Genomic DNA, 22,817 nt, shown 5'->3' with positions numbered 1-22,817 from the left:
TGGAGTCTACCTCACATCATATATAAAATTAACTCACTAACTCAAAATGGATCAAAGATGTAAGCGGAAGAGTTAAAACTATAAAAGTCTTAGGAAATAAACACAGGCACAAATCTTCATGGGCTTGGATTAGACAATGGTTTCTCAGATATAACACAAAATGGAGAAGTAAAAAAACAAAAAAGTTGAATAAACTGGACACCATCAAAATTAAAACTGTCTTTGTTTCAAAGATACCATCAAGAAACTGAAAAGACAATCCACAGGAGAAAAATTTTGCAAATCATCTATTTGATAAGGGACTTGTATCTAAAACATGTAAAGAACTCCTACAACTCAAATCAATAATAAAAAACCTTCAACCTAAAAATTGACAAAGGAGGGATCCCTGGGTGGCGCAGCGGTTTGGCGCCTGCCTTTGGCCCAGGGCGCAATCCTGAAGACCCGGGATCGAATCCCACATCGGGCTCACGGTGCATGGAGCCTGCTTCTCCCTCTGCCTGTGTTTCTGCCTCTCTCTCTCTCTCTGTGTGACTATCATAAATAAATAAAAAAATTTTTAAAAAAATGGACAAATGATTTGAAAACATTCCTCCAAAAAAGATTAAACAAATGACAAATAAGTACTTGAATGGAAAATAAACATCATTAACCATCAGGGAAATAGATTGCAAAATCATAATCAAAGCCACTTCACATTCACTAGGATGGCTATAACCAAAATGCCAGATAATAGCAAGTGTTGGCAAGAATGTGGAGAAAATAGAATACCCATCCATTTTTAGCGGGAACATAAAATTGGTGCAGCTGCTTTGGAAAAAAGTCTGGAAGTTCCTCAATACATTAAATACAAAGTTACTCAGAAATTCCATTCTTAGATATCTATTCATGAGAAGGGAGCACATACATCCACTCAAAGACCTGTACAAATATTCATAGTGGCATTATTCCCAATAGCCAAAGAAAGCAAATCCAGGGGTCTACCAACTGATGAATGGATAAACAAAATGTGATACATCCATACAATGGAGTATTATTTGGCAACGGAAAGAAATGAAGTATTACCGATAAATAATTATAATATAGATGAACCTTGAAAATGTGCTAAATAAAAACCAGTTACAAAAAACAACATATTGTAAGATTCCATTTATATGTAATGTCCAGAGTAGGTAGGCAAATCAGTAGAGACCAAACAGAAATTGGTCATTACCTAGGGACAGAGTGGGAAGCATGATGGGGAAAAATGGGAAGCAGCTGCTAACGGGCACAGGGTTTCTTTACAGAGTGAAGAAAATGTTCTAAAACTGGTTCTGGTGACAGTTGCACAACTTTGTGAATATATAAAAACCACGGAATTCTATACTTTAAATAAGTGAACTGTATGGTATGTAAATTATATTTCAATAAAGCTGTTATTAAACAAATAAAAAAGAATGGGATGAAATGCTCTTCAACTAAATGGATAGGACCTGTCAGTGTTCCTCATTCTTAAATCCCTAAATTCAAATACTTAGGAAGAATGCTGCTTTCCTCCAACTGAAAATGTCTGAGCTTTTAAAATGGGGTATATGACTGGTTGATCATGCAGGCAAATTCTAAGAGGCTACACAGGAAAAATGTTCCCCACCACTGTACTAGATTCAGGAAATACCATCTACAAGCATTTGATATGTGCATTCTATAATTTTCTAATAGTAGGCCTCCTTACCCCACAGTTATCCCAATTAAATTCCATTGGTGTCTTTTAGCCCATTAGAATACCATACACTACTCCGAGTCCCCAGAGTTTATTCAGCCTAATTTTTACTTATCTAAAATACTAGAGAGAGGGGGAAAAATTTAGTTAAGTTGGACACAGAAAAAAAAAAGTATGAAAAAGCCTCCTCATACAAGAACTATTTATAAACTCTATACTTTTGCTATTAAAAAGTTAGTACTTTACTAAAATAAGGATAAACTTACACAATGCATAAATTTGAGTCTTCCAGAAGTTCACATTACCTTGAAAGGAAACCCAGAAGCTGTTTTATTTTCAAATATATCTTATGAAGAAAGATTTCCTAAGTGTATCAAAAATGTTTTCTATTTAAGAGAAACCTTTACAAGTCATTCTTTAAATAATGAGAATTTCTTTTCCCTCAAGGGAATAATTTCTACTTCAGTGTTTCTAAGAATATACAGGGTTAAAACCGTGTAAAATAGATTTTCTCACAGTTAGGGGAGAGCAAAACACCGCAAATAGGAAACCAGACAGCTCAGAGGTCAAAACACTACACTTCCAGGTCAGACTTCTGGTTGCAATTAAGTAAAATTCCTGCAAATATTTGTAAGGAAATCATATTTTTGGTGTCTCCTTTCAGACCTTGTAACTTTTTATTTTCTTTACCAGCAACTTATATCTGTGGGTATATACTTATCTGTATTATTTATTAAAGACACACAGAAATAAAAAACATAAACATTTATGAACACACACATACCCCAGGATTGTAATTCGATCTTGGCCTCAAAGGTAAAACCAGCATCTCCGCTAGGCATTCATTTTCTATGTTTCAGATCATGTGGACCTAGTTTTGTTTTTGCTTGACACAGACATGGATTATTTGGTTCTCAAGACATTTCACAAAACAGGTTAAGCCAAGTTTCCCATTAGATTGCATGGTTCATGATCAAATAGTTAAAGTAAATTTGAATCTGATTGGAGTTTAGGCTCTAAATAATAGCAGCACTGTGTTTGAGCAACAAATATAAACAAGTTCCACAATTAAGTGTACCTGAGCAGTTTATTAAATATGCTTCTACTCAACTCTCTGGGGAATAGCCCAGGCATTCACAGTGCTTCACAAATACCAACCTCAGAAATTTGTGGCGGATTCACTTAGAGACAACAGAAATGTCAAAGGGAGCAGATACTACCTGCCCAGTTCACAGAAGTTATTACAGTGAGTGTAAGATTATTTTTATTATAAATAATTGAAGTAGTAAACTGAAAATAGTAACTACAAAAAATAATTTTAGATTCTTTCACTTTCTTCCTAAATAATCACAATGATTAGGTGTCATGTTAGGGAATTTGAAAACAAAAGCATCTCTGGGTTTCAATCATCATGTGGGTTGTAGTCCTCACAATTCCCAAGGTATTTAGTTAGCAAACCTCACTTCCAAAGTGTTAAACCACAGTGTGTTATCCTACACTAGGGCCTCTTCACTTGTCCCTCCACCCTTCAAAATCAAGGGGTTCTTATAGATATTTAATCTGTTAGATAACTCTACTGTTTTCTCTCTCAGGCTTTCTAGTGGCAATTAATACTAGTGATGTGAAACTCAATTACTAGAAATGTTAAAATCTTTGCATGTGACTGGAGAGCCTGGCTAAAGGAAAAGAATTTAAAGGGAACAAACAAGATGGTAAATGCTCTGGGCACTTCCCAGACATCGGAAGGGTACTACTATAACGTAATGTGCATAAGACTCCTCTGAGAAATGAACAGTCATGCCAAGGCAAATAGTTTCCACTATCCCTTGTCATCCCACACATTAAAAAATTATATGCAACCCCTACAAGACAAGGCCACTGCTTTATGAGTGGCAGTGGGGGGATAGGGAAGAGGAGCTGCCCTCATTAGTATCTGTCAAACACAGGAGACGTTGCCACTTTTTAAGACTTCATCTGGGATGCATCAAAAGAAAGTACCTCCTTATAGAAGTCTCACTATCCTTGTGTGCCACCCAGCCCTCTACCCCTCACCTCAACACACAGACACGTACATATGCTAAGCAGCTGCCAAACCATTGGGACAACAAAGCCAGTGCCACAGGGGACACATTCCCAAAATGCTGGGATAAATCACAATTTCCACTGGGCAAACCCAGAGAATTACAGGCCTCCCATCCAGTTGTCACCATTAGAGATAATGTGACAAAAGAGAACACCAAAAGAAAGTTTTTTTTTTTATCTCACCCTTATTATCAGTCAAAGGCCAGTGACTTTTTCTTCCATTACTTCTCTTCCCACCCACCACAGGGCAGGAGTGACAACCAGTTCTACCTGACCACCAAATGGGATTTGTCTTTGGAATATCTGGTGACAAATCATCAATCTTCATAGAGCTGGTAATGGGCAGGGCTCTCAGCCAACTGGGCCAACTGCTTAAAAAAAGTCTTGCAATCACCATTTGATGACAAAGATCTTTCTGAAACCTAAGAGTCCTCCCAGAGGATTTGGAAGAGTTGTTTTGAACTCCCCAGTTCCAGAATAGGCAGAAATGTGGGAGCACTGAGCCCAGATATAAATGTGAACAAGCAGACTCAAAAAGAATACTGGCATTGCATCACCATAAAAGCTCCAACAGAACTGGCTTTGTAATTTGAAACTAAGCAATGGCAATATAGACTTTGTTTTATGAGGGAAAAATCATTGTCTTTCTGATGTGCATGGTAGGAAGTTAAGGGAGAAGGGTGGGGTGGGAGAGATGGAAGCAGCTTACTCACAGGCCAGTAGGATCAATCTCCTGAGGTTCACGCTACCGTGGACAAAGTTGTCTAGGTGGCTCAAATTGAAGTGTGACAACCTCTTGGTGTGGCAGAGAGAATCCTAACTCTTTTTGAAACCTTGTGTATCAGAGGGGGTTTTGTGTGTGTTTTAATTTCTTCCAAAATTAAAAAGTGAACAAAAGACCAGTCACTGAAACTGGCGATTTCCTTAACAGGTGACTGTGACAAGTGGAAATACTGCCCTTCAAGGTTAAGGATTTTTGTTTTCTTTCCACTTATTGCAATAAATGGTTAGCAAAGCCTCCCTAGTTTTTGCAAATCCAAAGCATCTTGTGTTGTCAACACTGTTTTTGCATACTTTTGGTAGACAGTATAAGAACTTTAAATTCTGCAAACTGCCCTTTCCTGGAAAACTAATCTCTGCTGACACTGTGGCACATTCACCAGAGGGCTTATAGGCACTTGCTTTCATTACTGCCCTTTTAAGCTTCTCATGTGGATGAAAGCCTAGAAAATGTTTTGATTGAGTACACTATGGGAAGAAATGTAAATAATAAGCAAAGCTATTTAAACACATGTGTAAAAAGAAAACACATGTTTCCACTGTGCCCTAGGACAAATTTAAGGAAATCCATTTCTATTTGTAAAGGGCTGTGAATAGAAAAAACAATGCCTAAATATTAAGAATATTTACCAGAACAGTAGATAATTGAAGATGTGTTGCACTGTTTTGCTGTTTATAAAACCACACGAGGGCCGGGTTCTCCCCCTTTCAGTCGTCTGTGTCTGGCTGGGGAAGCCTGGGGACCCCACCATAGCTGCACAGGTGACTGTGGCCCAGTTCTGCCACCACGGAGCAGAGGCTGCCACTCCGCGGGGACAGCTGATAGCCGTCAGGAGTGGCTGAGGTAGTCAGTAGCATTTGTCAACAGGGGCTTTTTCAGGGTTAACAGTTGTTGGAGGTACTCCTGTGAATGTTTAGGGATGGTGTTTTGAGGCCAGTTTTCACTGTCCTCTTGGAAAATGCCTGCCCGTTTATGGTGAGGAAGGGCTGGGCTCAAAGGGCAAAGTAGTTCACTTCCAAAATTTATTTTCAATAGGAAAAGGCCCTGTTTTCAATGTGCTGGGAAAATAAACCCAAACCCAAACAAACAACCCATATACAAATTTGCACTCCTGGGGCCACCAGAGAGAAGGGCTCACAATCAGGCCTGTGTCTGAAGAGCAAAGAGAAAGCTTTCTTTGGCAGGTACCACACACTGGGCGTTGGGAAAAGGAGGGGGACATTTCTCAGACAGAGGGAAGAATAGGAAGAACTTGCTTGTTTTGGCGCTTCTTTTTCTTTTTCTCCTCTGGTGTGAACACCCACTGATTTCCTAACATGGTGGTAATGTGCCCCACCACAGAATGCTGCGTGGGTGTTGATGAAGAGAGAGGAAGCCTGGTAATTCAGCCCTGAACATTCACAGAGGATACCCTGGATGCCACAAAAGAATGAGCAGACAGCTACATGCATTGGCTAAAGATTTAAGCTAAGATTTTAGAGGCATGTCCAGCTTAGAAGAAAAGCCGAAAAGAAAGCCACTGCAGACAGAAACCACAGTACCCAGGAAAATTTAATTTATTTTATGGCATTTTCCAAAGGATTGGGTTCCTTAGATGTTAAGTGCAAGAAAAAGGTTATGCAAAATGGAATAATAGGCAGTAAAAAAAAAGAAAGTTTAGTGCTCCCCAAACACAAAAATGTAGCAAACCCCTACTATTTAGACCATGCACTGAGGTAAGTGCTTGGAGGTGAAAGATGAACTCTATTTTGGAGTCTGTGTCTCCTTTTCCATCTTGGGATCAGAGAATAGAGGATAGAAACCCAAACAAAGGCAGCCACATGATAGTTCAAGCAGAACACTGCTCCTGGCTCTCATACGGTTAACCGAAAGATAGCTTTGTTTTTATTATTAAAAGAGAAAACATACATACATTCTCTCTCTCTCTCTCTCTCTCTCTCTCTCTCTCTCAGACCAGCCAGACATCAGACAGCAGCATTTTAACACTGCCTCTGACACTTAGTAGCTTTTCAACCTTGGGCAAGTTGCCTGAACTCTTGAATTTGGTTCTCATCTTCAGATCAAGAGTTAAGAATGCCAGCTAGATAGGGCTGCCCGAGGATCTGCCGTGGGGATGCAGGAGAGCCAGCACAGGGCTGGTCAGGCTGAAGCTCACTAACAGGTAACTAACTGGTAGGGGTAAGAATGCTAACAGACACCTGAGCTAGGGAGGGGCTGGAGGGAGGATGTGTTCAGTCCCGAGGTGCCAAAAAGCCAGAAGATACTGCAGTTGTCCTTATTCTGGAGTAGGATGTGGTTTTGACTTTCTGAAAACCAAACGAGAACAACTGTTTAATAACTTGCTAACTCACAGACCACTTTCACCTCTGCCTTTTGTTGAAGGGGCAAGAGATGTTGCAATGGAAGTGCATCACAAAGCCTTGGCAGATAAACATGTGACTTGTAACCAGAAACTACATTTCAGTTCTTTATTTCTCCCATTGCTTGTGTTCCTCCTGAGTAACAGCTCTGCACTGGGTGCTGAACAGCACAAGAACCCTGCCGTCAATGAAAGTGAAACCTCTCTGGGAAGCCAGGAACCAGCTGAAATGGTGAGTGCTGCTACTATTGAGGGTGGGCCGGGTACACGGGAAAGGGCAGGGGGCAGCTCCCTGAGAGAGAAGGTACAGAGAGTCAGATAAAGTTTCTTAGGAGAAATGACACTCAGGCACAGGCCTGCAGGAGGAGGAGCTGACCTAGCAATGGGAAGGAGAAGAGAGTTGCTGGGAGAGGAGGGGAACATATGCAAAAGCCCAGAGGCAAGAGTATGATGTTCTGGGTGCTGTTGGTCAGTGAGGCTACAGTGACAAGCTGATAAATGATCACAGAAGCTCTCCCAGGGTTGCCTGGCCGAAGCTATCTGGGACTACTTGGGGGAGAGGGGCTCCTCTTGAACGCAGCTTCCCATGGGTCTAGTTGGAGGGCTGGCAAGGTCAACAAGCACTGGGCAGTTGGCTTGGATACAACATTCTTCTGAATAATCAGGCTGCTTGGTGCCTGAACCTGGTACTAAAATGTGTGCCAACACCATGGCCACAAGGTCACTTTCATACTTGCTCAATAAAAAGGTCAATCAGTGGGAGAACCAGGGCCCCTCTGCTGGAATACAGACATAAGGTACATTGAGCTGTACCTCAGCCATGCACACCTAGCTACAGGATGCCAAGAGAATGGAGAATATGCATACTGATCTGTGTGAGAATGTCAGCCTGTACCAAGTGATTGTCCTGTGTTCCCAGAACTGTCTGCACAATGGTGAGGGGTCAACATGGAGAGGATACTGTTACCAGGCCTATTCCTGGGCAGCCACATTGGGGATGAGGGTGAGGGAGTGAGTATAGTTGCTGAGACTAATGACCAGGACAGACATGGTGTCTGTAGACCACAAAAGCCCAAGAGTGGGTGCGTCATCTGGTGACTGGGTGGCCTAAACTTTGCGGTCAACTAAGGCCTATGGCTGGCCAAGTCACTTGGTCCAAGATTACTCAGTGGTAACCTTGGGAGGAAATCTGCCAGTGGCTCAATCCACAGACATCTTTGGCTTATTGGTTAACAGATATGTCCATAACTCCAAATAAAATGGAGAGCATACTTAGGCCCTACGTAAACTGTGTATTATAGGCTGAACTGTGTGTCTCTCCAAAATTGTATGTTGAAATCCTGATCCCCAGCACCTCAGAATGTGACTGTATTTGGATATAGGATCTTTAAAGAGGTAATTAAGTTAAAATGTTAAAATGAAGTCATCAGATTGGGCCCAAATCCAATGTGACTGGTGTCCATATTACAGGAGGAAATCAGGACACAGATACAAATAAAAGGAAAATTATGTGAAGCCACAGGGAGAAGACAGCCACATCTACAAGCCAAGGGGAGAGGCCTCAAAATAAACCAATCCTGCTGATACCTACATCTTAGACTTCTAAGCCTCCAGAACTGTGAGAAAATAAATTTGGTTAAGCCACTCAATCTGTGGTATTTTCTTATGGCAGCCATAGCAAAATAATATATAATAGGGGGAAAAATTCTAGGTCTGGTCAACAGGGGCCTGACTTGGGCTACTTTGAAGGAGCGCCACAGACTTTCACCCAATCCCCAGATTTGACTCAGTTCTCAAAATCGTATCTCCTTGAACAGAAAGCCAGGTGTCCCTCAAGTCAGGACCATAACTCTTCCACTTGGGATGTGCAACTGTTTCCTAGGATACCTGCACAATGAGCAAAAGAGGAATACCTAGAACTTTTGAGAATGACTGGACAATCAGGAAAATACAAATCAAAACCTCAATGAGATACACCTCACACCAGTGAGAATGGGGAAAATTAACAAGACAGGAAACAACAAATGGTGGAGAGGATGCGGAGAAAGGGGAACCCTCTTGCACTGTTGGTGGGAATGTGAACTGGTGCAGCCACTCTGGAAAACTGTGTGGAGGTTCCTCAAAGAGTTAAAAATAGACCTGCCCTATGACCCAGCAATTGCACTGTTAGGGATTTACCCCAAAGATGCAGATGCAATGAAACGCCGGGACACCTGCACCCCGATGTTTCTAGCAGCCATGTCCACAATAGCCAAACTGTGGAAGGAGCCTCGGTGCCCATCGAAAGATGAATGGATAAAGAAGATGTGGTCTATGTATACAATGGAATATTCCTCAGCCTTTAGAAACGACAAATACCCACCATTTGCTTCGGCATGGATGGAGTTGGGAGGGTATTATGCTGAGTGAAGTAAGTCAGTCGGAAAAGGACAAACATTATATGGCCTCATTCATTTGGGGAATATAAAAATTAGTGAAAGGGAATAAAGGGAAAGGAGAGAAAATGAATGAAAATATCAGTAAGGGTGACAAAACATGAGAGACACCTAACTCTGGGAAATGAACAAGGGGTGGTGGAAAGGGAGGTGGGCGGGGGGTTGGGGTGACTGGGTCATGGGCACTGAGGGGGGCACTTGGCGGGATGAGCACTGGGTGTTATGCTAAATGTTGGCAAATTGAACTCCAATTTAAAAAAAATAAAAAAAAAAGAGAATGTCTGGACAGTGGCTCTGAGATAATGCTAATTCTTGGGGTTCCTGACTGCCACTGTAACCCAACAGAGTGTGATAAGTAGAAACTTGGTTTCAATACATCTCACAGAGGGCCCAGCAGGTCTATGAAAATCTGTATTTGTCTTCTCAGTTGATGAGTACAAAACTGGGATAGATTTACCCTGCAACCAATGGAACCTAAACTTGGACTCCATATCTCATGGAGTAAGTGCTATACAGTAATGAAGGGCCAGAAAAATGGTCTCTGAAGTTCCCGCTCCCCACTGAAACCAAAAGCGGGGGTGCCTGGGTGGCTCAGTCAGTTAAGCATCTGACTCTTGATATCAACTCAGGTCATGATCTCAGGGTTGTGGGGACTGAGCCCCAAATCAGACTTCCCACTTAACAGGGAGTCTGTGTAAGAATTTCTCCCTCTGCCTCTCCCCCTGATCTCCTCTCAAAATAAATAAATCTTTTAAAAACAAAAACAGTATTGATCCTTGGAAATAAAAAAAAATTTTTTAAAGATTTTATTTATTCATGACAGGCACACAGAAAGGCAGAGACATAGGCAGAAGAAGCAAGCTCCCTGTGGGGAGCCCAATTTGGGACTCAATCCCAGGATCCAAGGATCATGACCTGAGCTGAAGGCGGATGCTCAACCATTGAGCCACCCAGGCACCCCTGGAAATCAAAGAATTCATTCTGGGCATGTCAAAAAAGTTCATTCAAGCTTCTGCACCCTGTAATTCTTACTACTAAGAAATAAACACAAACACTTGTGCATATGTTTGCATGTTTGTTCGACCTATGTAAGTGACCTGAAAGGGTGACAGCTTGAGTGATCAGCTTACTAACAGATTTTTATCTGCTAAATATCTGTTCCGGGTTATTCAATGGTTCTGCCCAATATGATAGTATCAGCCAGAAGTGAAGGAGTGCAATGATATAACCTCACTTGGGGTGGAGAAAAGACATCTGTCCAGTGAGCAGAATGTTGAGAGATATACTTTGGGTTCGTTTGGCCTGTAAGGAAAGATAGCCTGATGTGTGTGTGTGTTTGTGTGTGCGCACGCGTGCGTGTGCATTTATTCATTCATTCATTGGCATGATCTCAGACCAACTGGTGATGAGGACATTTTAGGAAAAGTTAAGTGGAGTGTGTGTGTGAAAATATCTCTATCTTATGTGAATGTTCTCCAAAAACCTCCATTAAGAAAATCGTGCAATGACCTGGATAAAATGACCTGCCCTGTGGATGCTGGCCAGCCTCTTTCCCCAGATGTCAGATTACCTGCTCAAACGGCTCATGAGGCATGTGGCCATGTTGGCAAGGATAAGTATTATGCTTGGGCTCAATGGCATGGACTTAACCTCACCAACACTGAGCCTTGCCAAATGCCAAATCTGCCAAAGCAGCAATTAATTTGAGTCTCCCTACCAATTCTCATATTGCAAGTAGATGGGCCAGCAGTCAGCAATGGTGGGTAGATTATTATATTAGACATCTTTCATCACAGAGAAAACAATATCTTCACTGAAATGGATCCTTATTCAGAATTTGGGTGTATTTTCTATGCCTGCCATGTTTCTGCTGTACCTACTGAAGGCCTCATTCACCATTACCATAGTACTCCTGACCAAGAAACTCTTTTTAGAAATACACTGGTACATTCATAAAATGCAAAGGTCCTACCAAGCAATCAAGCAAGGATCAAATGTGGCTGGCCTTATAGGGTGGTTGAAGGGCCTACTGAAAATTCAGTTGTGATACAAACTGCAAGGCAGGACCTTGTGGGGCTGGGTTAAAGTCCTACAAGACATATTACATGCTGTGACCAGCAGAACAATATGTGTTCCCTTGGCAAGAATTCCTGGAACCAGGGAGTGGAAGTGGGAAGTGACCACCTCAGTAAAAGTTTGCTTTCTATCCTCATGACTGTGCTTCATGAGTATTCAAAGGAAAACTGGAACGAAGGGGTAACAATGACCCAGGTAGAAATTGAAAAGTGTCGCATACTACTTTAGGTTTTTTTATGCCACTAGACAAACAGACCAAAAGGGGAGTAGAAATGCTGGCCCATGATGACACAACAGAGGCAAGTGGATAAAACACAGGGATTATGACAGGCTCTATCTAGTGATACATTTCCAGTGCTAAAAATTCATGAGAACTGTGGACAGCCTCATAAAGGCAGGATCATTATAGGCTCAAATCTCTCTGGAATGGAGGTTTGGATCACCTTGCCACACAAAGAATCCTGATCAGCTGAGTTACTAGCTGAGGGCAAAGAGAATACGACACAAATGTTAAGAGGAGAGAAGATATAAATACCAACTATTTATTTTAAAAGTTAGAGTGGTGGCATCCTCCTGCACTCTCTTCCTTCATATATTAAGTTTTTTTGGCTGTTTCCCTACATTTTCTTTAAGGTATGTTGTCAAGAGTTAACTTCATAATTTAGTCAATGGGTTAACAAACAAGGGCTGTGAATGAATGTCATTCAGGAAGCCTACACTTGGAGCTAGGGTGTGAGACTTTGGGTTCCCTCCCTCTCCCTCTCTCCTTCTCTCAGAGGAGATGCTGAGCTTGTTTCCTCTGGCTTTGGGAGAGCTGTCATTAGGCAGAAGTCTGTTGTTGTTTGGAAGTTTGTGGAAGAAGGCAGCCAAGAAGAAAACTTGAGAGGATATTTTGTTAACTTGTGTCCACCCACCAAAACTTCTGACCATCCTCCTTGCAAAGTTTTGGCAACTTCCCACGTTTTAACATCCCACTTTCCCAAGGTAAAGGCCAAACATTCTGTCCTCCCTGGCCCACCTGCAACTAGGGTACAGCCATGGGATCTAGTTTTGCCTTGCACTAGGCTCAGAAGGAGCAGCATGGTGCTCAGCACCAGAGGCTGACCCCTGGTCCTGAGCATAGCAGACTGCAGCTGAAATGGCACATGTACCAAAGCTGTCCCCATCTGTGGCTGAGGTTATGCTGTGTCCTCCCAAAGGTAGATCCTGTGAGCTATCTATTATCTTTACCGACTCTGCTAAAGAGCCAGATCCATTCTGATAGTCTCAAGCAGAAATGAAATTAAAATAAAGGATATTAGACAACTAAGGCTCCTGACCACAGAAGGTTTTAAGCTGGAGACTATCACAGTTGTTTTCAAAAGGCCACTTTGGCAGCAGAGGTGTGGATAAGTTGGATGGAAAATCAAGGAAGGAAAATCAGAAGGCTGTGGCAGTAATTCAAAAGTTGATTAAGAAGGCTGTGATCAAGGAAGGGACACTAGGAAAGAGAAAATATTAGGAAGAAAAAGGCAAACAACCCAGTACAAAGATGAGCAACAGCTGTAAACAGGCAGTTCAGTCAACAAGCACATAAAAAAGTGAAAGATAAAAATCAGAGAGCAGACTATCTCCTTTTTTGATTTTTGGCCTGTCAGACTGGGAAAAATTAAAAACACTGATAACACCTAGTTTTGGCAAGGTTAATGAAACAGAATTGGCAGAAATTGACAGTTAAGCCATTTTTTAAAAAGATTTATTTATTTATTTGAGGTGGGGGAGAGCATGCACATGCATGGGGGATGGGAGTACAGAGGCAGAGGGATAGAGAATTCAAGCAGACTCCACGCCAAGCCTGTGAAGCTCACTGCAGGGCTCAATCTTAAAACCCTGAGATCATGACCTGAGCTGAAACCAAGAGTTGGACACATAACTGACTGAGCCACTGAAGGGCCCCACGACTTACAACACTAATTTTTACTGAATCTATTGAAATAACACCTCAGGTGACTTAAAAAAGATGAAACTATCAGCAAATGTCTGTGTTATGCTGTTCATTTAGTTGGTGAATACTCTGCGTTCCTTTATATTGTAAGATCAAGGAAATGGCCTCAAAACCATTTACACAATTTTTTTTCATAAAGAAAACCAGAAAACTGGCATGAAAAATATTTTTATCTGAATAATCAACAAAGTTACCAGCTCAGAGACTTCACCTCAGCCAGCATTATGTTCTATGTATCTGTACTGTGATGAGGTATATTATTTGTTATGTGGATCTAGAAATGGAAAAAAGGTAAGAAACTCATGTAAATAAGAGAAGATACCTACTTTACACAAAAGCATAAATTACTCACATTCATCCAAACCACCAATATAGTATGTGTACTCTATTTTCAGGGAACATGAGACACAGAACTGGATACCGAGGAGGAAATAGCAAGCCCTTACGGTTAGTGGCTTTGAAATTGCTTTTGAAAAGGGCATTTCAGTAAGATTATGGGGAACAGCTGAGAACAGGCAGTCAGATTAAATGTAGAGCGATGTCTTCGGCTCTGAGGCAATACTAAAAACATGTACTCAGTTTCCATTTTTATTGATGTTGTTAATGAACAATATAAGGCGATAGATAGTACATTACAGTATGTGTCCACTGTTCCTACAGGTGAGCACATCCTAGAGCAAGATGGACCTCTCTGTGGAAGGAAGCAGTTATGTGATTTGGAGAAGAAAAGAAGAGGCCCTCTGGGGGGCGAAGAATCAGTCTTTGCCAACTAAGAGGTGGGAGAAAGGCAGGTATACAATTATAACATAATGTGACAAATGTATTAAAAGTGTGAAGTGCCAGAAGAAGAGAAACCGAGGGAGACTTTGGAGAAGTAATATTTGAGTTGGGTCTCAAAAGTTAAATAGGAGTTTTCCAGACAAAGGTGAACTGTGTAAATATTAAGGCAGAGGTATAAAGAATGCAGGCTTGGCTTGTGGGGAGGCAGGAAAGTAAGTAGCAGGAGGAGACAAGGCAGGATGGGGATGTTAGGGCAGGCCTTGACCTTACTAGGAAGAGGAAAGATAGTACTGTGTATGTAATTTATTACCTGTATAAATATTTATTAAGTACTTACTACAAAGCAGGAAATGTCCTCCAAGCTGGAGACACAATGGTAATAAAAAAGGCAGAACCTGTCTTCAGGTGGCTTATATGTTTGTGGAGAGACAGATATTAATCGAATGGTGTTCAGGATGCTTGTGGGCCTGTAACAAGGAGATCTGTCCCCAGGTAGCCTTCCCTAAAGAGTGATTTTGAGCAGAGAGCAGAAGGAACACAGGGAAAGGGGAGACCAGCGCTCCAACACGGGCAGAGGCCCCATGAGCAGAAGAATGGAGCTTTGAAAGAAAGCAATTAAACTGCCATCAGTGGAGTAAGAAAGAAGGAAAAAGTGGGACAAGTGGAGGCTGGAGAGAGAGGCTGCTACTCCAAGGATCCTAGCTTGTACCTGGAAGCCTTGGGGAAGTGGTGGGGAAGTGGTTCACAAGATTAGACCTGTGATTTTATTTTATTTTACTCATTTATTCTTGAGAGATACAGAGAGAGAGAGAGAGAGAGAGAGAGAGAGAGAGGCAGAGACACAGGCAGAGGAAGAAGCAGGCTCCATGCAGGGAGCCCAATGTGGGGAACGTGATCCTGGAACTCCAGGATCACACCCTGAGCCAAAGGCAGATGCTCAACCGCTGAGCCACTCAGGCATCCCCAGACCTGTGATATTAAGGGATGACACTAACTGAAGTATAAACAACAGGAGAGGCACTGGCCAGAGCAGATGCAGGGAAGCCAGCCAGGGAGCTGCTGTGGGTGCCCATGCCCGGGCATGCAGGGGAGGCTGGAGCAGGGATGTTGGTGGCAGCAGAGGAGGGGACTAGTTAAGGTATGAACATCAAAAGACATGGTCAATTAAAGGTTAACTGTGATCAGAAGTAGGCTGGAAAGGAAAGAGAGTGCTTTTATACCAAGTGGACTTTCAAGGAGGAATACTTAGCACAGCTTTTCTTCCTAAAGAGTGAATAACACAATGGTTCATTAGGATCACCCTGTCTACCTCTGGCAGTCAATTACACTACTTATCTCATTACAGAGAAGCCTAGCATTCATCCCCACAAGTGACTGATCACTGAAGGCTCCATGAGGCAAATACAGGCTTCTCCTAGTTTGTGTTTGGGCAGCTAAATAAACCAAGTCAAAGGCAAATGACAAACTCAGAAAGGACACTTAAAACCTATAAAACATACAAAGCATTCATATTCTTAAGAAGCTCTTACAAATGAATAAAAATATGAACATTAAAACTAAAAATATTATAGAGAAGTTGCTATGTGCAAGCATGTATATATCATCAGGATATTCACGGTAGCATGAAAATATTGAGTTGCAAACTAAATGTTCTACCAATAAATCAGAGTATGGATATTTAATGGAATGCTACACAGTCACTAAAAGTAGTGACAGGAACCCTGAATGCCCAACACAATTTGAAAAACGTTAAGAAGGTTCGAAGACTCACATCTCCTAATTTCAAAACTTATTATGAAACTATGGTAAGCAAAACGGTGTGGTACTGGCATAAAGACAGACATATGGAACAATGGATCAGAATAGAGAGCCTAGAAATAAACCCTCACATTTATACATACATACATACATACATACATACATACATACTTATTTATTTATTTTTATATTTATTTATTTATTTATTTATTTATTTATTTATTTATTTATTTATGATTTTATGTATTTATTTGACAGAGAGAGAAAGCACAACCAGGGGGAATAGTAGGCAAAGGGAGAGGGAGAAGCAGATTCCCCACTGAGCAGGGAGCCTGCCACAGAGCTCGATCCCAGGACTCTGGGATCATGACTTGAGCCAAAAGCAGTTGCTTACCCGAATGAACCACCTAGACACCCCCAACCCTCACATTTATGATTAAACACTTTTAATAAGGGAGCCAAGACCATTCAATGGGGGAAAGGACAGACTTTACCAACAAATGGTGCTGGAACAACTAAATATCCATATGCAAAAGAATGAAGTTGGACCCTTTCCTTGAAATTAGGATAAATCAAATACCTAACTAAAAGGAGCTAAATCTATAAAACTCTTAAAAGCTTCATGACATTGGATTCAGTAATGATTTCTTGGATATAGCATCAAGTACAGGCAGCAAAATAATAGATGAATTGGCTACATCAAAACATAAAACGTCTGCACATGAAAGGACACTACTGAGAGTAAAAAGGCAACACACAATGGGAAAATATTTTCAGGTCAAATACTTGATAAGGAATTAATATCCAGAATATGTAAAAGAACTCTTACAACTCAAAAACAAAAAACAAATAACACAATAAAAAATGAGCCAAGGACATAGACATTTCTCCAAAGAAGAAACACAAATGGCCAGTAAGCATATGAAAAAATGGCCAAAAATCACTACAAATGAGGGAAACACAAACTGAAATCACAATAAGATACCACTTCACAACTCAGCATAGCTACTATCAAAACAACAGAAAATAAGTATTGACAAGATTATGGAGAAACTGGGATCCATTCTTGGTGAGAATGTAAAATGGAATAGTCACTGGAAAACAGGATAGCACTTTCTTCAAAAAAATTAATTAAAATAAATATAACTGGTAATTACCAAATGATGCAGCAATTCCATTTCTAAGTATACACCTAAAGAAATGAAAGCAGGGACTCAAAAAAAAGCAGGGAAATGGAATATTTAGTACTTTTCACTCTGCAATAGAGGAAGCCAGGGGGAAGGCTAATTGAGAATCAGTACTGACCATGCCACCTGCATATCAGAAATGGAAGTTTGAGACCCTTCTCTGTTCCTTCTCCTTTTTTACCAGTTAGAAAATGAGACCAGCCAAGTCTGCTGAGGTACAAAGGATACAAGCTCCTCTGGATTTTCTCAAGATTTGTCCTACAACTAATCGAAATACCAAAAAGCGTCATCTAATATAATATTGTTTGGACTGAAAAATCCATTTGTTTGAAGCTTTCGGTTTGGGTTAATCTGTCGGCCCACTTATCAGCTGTGCCCAGGTGAACACTGTAGATTAAGTATGGCTTCAAAGGGGTTGCTTAACACAATTCTTCTTCTAAGGGGGTGCTGCATTAGCATTACCCAGTTTACTGCCATCCAGTCCTGTACACTGAGGATTAAAATGAGGTTGACCTTATCTGTACCACAAAGAGTATTTATGAGACACTGATTTAAAGTTAAAAGAAAATTAAAATCACAACAATGACAGAGTATAAAGAACAGCAGGCTGGGAGTCAGAAGAGCTGTGTCTGGAGTCCAGCTCTGCCACTTGTCACCCAGGTATGCTTTTCTTCAACAGGTCACTGAATCTGTGTATCCGGCACTGGGCTATGTAGGGAGGAGTGGGGCGTGTGGGGGAAGACGGCAAATAAACAAGATCATCTCTGTCCTCAAAAAGATGATCTTTGATATAGGTGAGCTCTTAATCTTTTAGCTCCTCAACATTATCACCTACAACTCAGACATAACCATTCTCAAAGTGTTGTTAGGAAATCGGGTGGGATAGTTCGACCTCAGTGCCCTTCTATTTGGGGCCAGATAAAACCTTGCTGTGGGGGCTTTTCTGTGCATTGTAGGATATTTAGTGGCATCCTTGGCTTCTACTCTCTAGATGCCAGTAGTTACCAGGATGACAACCAAATGTCCCCTGAGGCACAATCACCCCCAGTTGAGATCCTCTGAAATATGGTGACATATATGAAAGCATTTAAAAAAGCATAGAACCCCAAATCAAGTCAGTATTAATGTAAATCAATTTGTAAGACTACTTGTTAAAAAAAAATCCTATAAAGTATTCACAAGTTTCCTTAGGAATGTTTTATTTTCTATCTTTATATATTTTGCCTCCCATTAAAAGCCCTCAAGGGCTTTTTTGTTAATTTTCTCTACCCAAACAAAGCATCTTCATTAGAACATGTTTTTTAAATGTATCACTGTACTAATATGACAAAGTCCAACAAAACCGCCATCTCCACAAAGCAGAAATTTTACCCAAAATCAAAGTACTCTGTGCCTACCATTTAGGGTCAAGGGACTGGATCTTGTGAATTCTGTATTTGATGGCCTGTGTTGTTTACGAACTGCCAAGTACTCATTAACTCTTCAATCGATGGTTTCTTTTAACAGTAAACAGACTTCCTAAAGTAAATTTAAAAATGAGATATATTCTCTATGTAATGCAATGCAAAAAGAGTCAACATCGGGCATATTAAAAAGTCAACACTAAACATTTCAATTTGTTTGCTTTTTTACTTAGCTGTGAAAGCTGAAAAGAATGCTATCTGTGTTCCAGGGTATATTCCCACAAGTAAGTTTGCTACTGAGCTTTGTTAAAAAATCATGACGTTGGCTTACTCTGTGAACTGAGAAATTCACTTAATTTCCCTCTGCCTCAGTTTCACATTTCTAAAAGAAAGACAAAAACAGTGAAGTGCCCTGTGTGGCCATGCAAGACTGAGGATGGCAGTGGACGGTTGTTATGTGGGAGTACCAGGTACAGTGCTATTAGCTCTTCCAATTTGTTCAAGAGGAGCCAGCCACAGTGATTTCTATGTGAATATTTCCCATTTTTCAAACTTGATTTAAAATCTTTTTTATCCTAAACACCACTATTCCTTAGTTTCTGGCCTCAGATTTAGAAATCTATTGAAAAAGGAAAGGCACTAAGTGATGGGGTGGAAGGAAGTCTCCAGGCCCTTATTCTCCATTGAAATGTTAAATAAGCAACTAGGTACTGGATAACCTAACTTTATAGGAGCTCTTGAAATCAGTCAAGATCTATAGCAAACAAGTGAATGCCCAAACAAGAAAAACCATGTTCAAAACAGTAGAAGGGGTGCCTGGCTGGCTCAGTCAGTAGAGCATGCAACTCTTCATCTCAGCATCATGAGTTCAAGCCCCATATTGGGTGCGAAGCCTAGTTAAAATTAAAAAAACAAAAACAAGCAAAAATACAATAGGAAATTTTATGGTGTTTTTACTTGTCTTTCTTCCAACTACTCCCTGGCATAGCATATGTTGGGAAAAGTGGTAGCCTGGTCCCCAGTTCCCTCTGTAAGACAGAACAAAATCATCAAAATTTGCAATGTTCTAACTTCTCCTGGGGCTGCCTAAGGGATTGGTCTCTGTGTCATCTAATATGGAGCTCAGATGACCAAAAACAGCACAGCTTTGAACTCAGACTGGAGGAACCAAAGAAAGCAGCTGGAACATTCATGAAAACTGTTAGGCAACCATAGAGCTGCAGACCCCTGAGATAAAAGATTATTGATTGAGGAATTACAATAAAACAGCTAAGGGCCTGAGAGAAAGCCAAGCAGAATTCTTAGGGAAATTAAGACATTCAAAAGCAGTCATGAGTATGGAGGGATTGGAAAAAACACCACACAGGCCAGGGAAAACGCATATCCAGAAAAGGCTTAAGCCTTCATGCCAGGTTGATTAGTGAAGACCTTCCCTTGCTCAGAATCAGTTTGCAAAGACTGAGAGAAGATAAAGAAAGATAAAGAAGATAAGAGAGACTGTTTTTTTTTCAAATGCCCGATTTTTTTTTAAGATTTAAAAAATTTATTTAGCTGTTAGAGGAAGCACAAGCAAGGGGAGCAACAAGCAGGAGAGGGAGAAGCAGACTCCCCACTGAGCAGGGAGCCCAAAAAGGGGCTCCATCCCAGGACCCTGGGATTATGACCTGAGCCAAAGGCAGATGCTTAACCAACTGAGCCACCCAGGTGCCCCATCGAATGCTCAGTTTTCAACAAAATATCACAAGACACACCAAGGAATAGGACAAATATGGCCCATTCAAAGGAATAAGATAAATCTCCCGAAACTGTCCATTAAAAACCACAGGCTGTGGACTTGCTATACAAAAACTTTAAAAACAATTTTCTTAAGTATGCCCTAAGAGCAGAAGGAAAACACAGATAGAGAACTAAAGGAAAGCAGGAAAATGATTCCTGAACAAAATGAAAATATTGACAAGATACATACCATTAAAAAACAAATTCTAGGGCTAAACATATAATAACGAATTTTTAAAAATTACTGGAGGTGTGTAGTATAATGAAGTCTATATTTGGTCATTCAGATGACCAAATTTATTTTTCCCAGATAGATTTGGTCTTCATCCACAGTTCCTGAAAATGTTGCAGAGCCATAAAGGTGACATGAATGTCTTATTACTAATGAAGGTGACTTTTGGACGCCACCCAAGGGCAGGGGCTGATTTCCAGGCCTAATCATGTGATTAAAAAGTTGGGACTCTCACTCCTGACCCTTGACCTGTGTGGGGAGGGGAAAGGGGCTTAAGGGTTGAATCAGCCAATGGCCAATGACACTCAGTCATGACTATCTAATGCCTTCATAAAAACCCAAGAGAAGTCAGCTCAGAGAGCTTCCAGATTGGTGAAAACATGGATATTGAAAGAGTGGTGTACCTGGAGAAAGCCTGGAAACTCTGTGCCCTTTACCCATACCTCACCCCATACATCTCATCTGGCTGTTGTTTCATATCCTTCATCATGTCCCTTAATAAACTGGTAAATATAAGTAAGTCTCTCCCTGAGTTCTGTGACCCACTCTAACAAATTAAAAGAACCCAAAGAGGAGGTTGTTGGAGCCTCCAATCTATAGCCAGTCACCATAGGTAACAGCCTGGAGCTTACGACTAGTGTCTAAAATTGGAGGTGGGGCTAACTCTTAAAAAAAAAGGTTGTTTATTTAAAAGAAAGAGAGAGATAAAGCAGAAGGTGGGGAGAGGGAGAGGGAGACAAGCAGACCCCCCACTGAACGGGAATCCTAATGACACAGGGCTTGATCCCAGGACCCTGAGATTGTGACCTGAGCTGAAATCAAGAGTTAGACACTTAACTAACTGAGCCACCTTGGTGCCCTGGTGGGCAGTCTTGTAGGACTGAGTCCTTATCTGTGGAATTTGGTATGATCTCTGGGTAGCTCCTGTCAGAATTGAGTTGAATTCTTGGATACCTCGTGTCCAAGAAAAGCTCATGTCCCAGAATTGTTTGGTGTTGGGGTTGGGGAAGGATATACTTCCCCACAGGATTCATATACACATCATGGGTACCCAGGAAAAGGAAACAGAAAAGGGGACAGAGACATCATTTGAAGGAATAATAGCCCAAAACTTCCCAAATTAGAAGAAAGATATTTATATAAAAATTCAAGCTCAGCAAGTTCCAACTAAGATCAGCTTAAAGAAACCCACACTGAGAAACATTAAATCAGACTGTCGGTGACAGAGAGGGAACCTTTAAACCAACAAGAATAAATCAACTCATTATGTAAAAGGGAACCTCAATAAGACTATCAACAGAATTTCCAGTAGAAATCTTGCAGACTGAAAAGAAGTAGGATGGTATAGTTAAATGGTTAGAAGACAACAAAACAAAACAAAACAAGAAACCCAAACCCTATCAATGGAGAATTCTTTATCCAGCAAAACTGTCCTACAAAAAAAAAATGAGAGAAATTAAGAGTTCCAGATAAACAAAAGCTGATACTAGACCTCCTCTGCAGAAGTGCTAAAGGGAATCTTTCCAAATGAATTGAAAGGATGCCAGAGAGTAATTTGAAACTAAATGAAAATATAAAGTTCTCTAATAAAGGTAAATATAGGTCTGAATAAAGCAGGACCTACCCCCCAAAAAAAACTATATAGATATAGATATATAGATATAGATATAGATATAGATATAGATATAGATATAGATATGTATATATATATGGACACATATAAAAACCAATAGTACTATAATTTTGGTGACAAAAGCATTAAAATCATCATAAATCTATGTTAATTGAATACACAATATTTGAAGATGTGATTTGTGTTATAAAGTAGAAGGTAGTCGACCTGCAAAAGAGAAAAGGTTTTGTATTCAACTGAAGCAAAGTTGTATGAGTTTAAAATAAATTGCTATAACTTTACGGGTGCATGGGTAGCTCAGTTGGTTGGGCATCCTACTCTTGATTTTAGCCTGGGTCATGATCTCAAGGTCATGAGTTTGAGCCCTGAGTCTGGCCCTGTGCTCAGCATGGTGTCTGCTTGGGGTTCTCCTTCTCTCTCTCCTTCCCTATGCCCCTCCTGCTGCTCATGCACTCTCTTTCTCTCTAAATAAATAAAAGCTTTAAAAAATCATTATAATTCAAGATGCTATATGCAATCTCCATGGTAACCACAAAGAAAACAGCAATAGAGTATACACAAAAATAAATGAGAAGGGAATCAACTATATCACTACAAAGATGAAAAAGAAGGTATTAATGGAGCAAATGATA

General features: G+C 40.7%; 1 protein-coding gene and 1 long non-coding RNA gene across 2 annotated transcripts in view; one reads left to right on the top strand and one right to left on the bottom strand.

Annotated features, from left to right (window-relative positions):
- SLX4IP (SLX4 interacting protein) overlaps nt 1–22,817 on the bottom strand; it is a 257,746-nt gene that overhangs the window by 45,963 nt on the left and 188,966 nt on the right.
- Nucleotides 6,617–8,526, top strand: LOC129494705 (uncharacterized). Its single transcript, XR_008661392.1, has 3 exons — nt 6,617–6,723; nt 7,069–7,153; nt 8,392–8,526. It is a non-coding gene; the product is annotated as an uncharacterized LOC129494705 (long non-coding RNA).

Source organism: Nyctereutes procyonoides, unplaced genomic scaffold, assembly GCF_905146905.1.
Source record: "Nyctereutes procyonoides isolate TBG_1078 unplaced genomic scaffold, NYPRO_anot_genome, whole genome shotgun sequence".
Taxonomy (NCBI): Eukaryota; Metazoa; Chordata; class Mammalia; order Carnivora; family Canidae; genus Nyctereutes; species Nyctereutes procyonoides.
The sequence above is the reverse complement of the archived record's forward strand: the minus strand, read 5'-3'. Positions and strand labels throughout refer to the sequence as shown.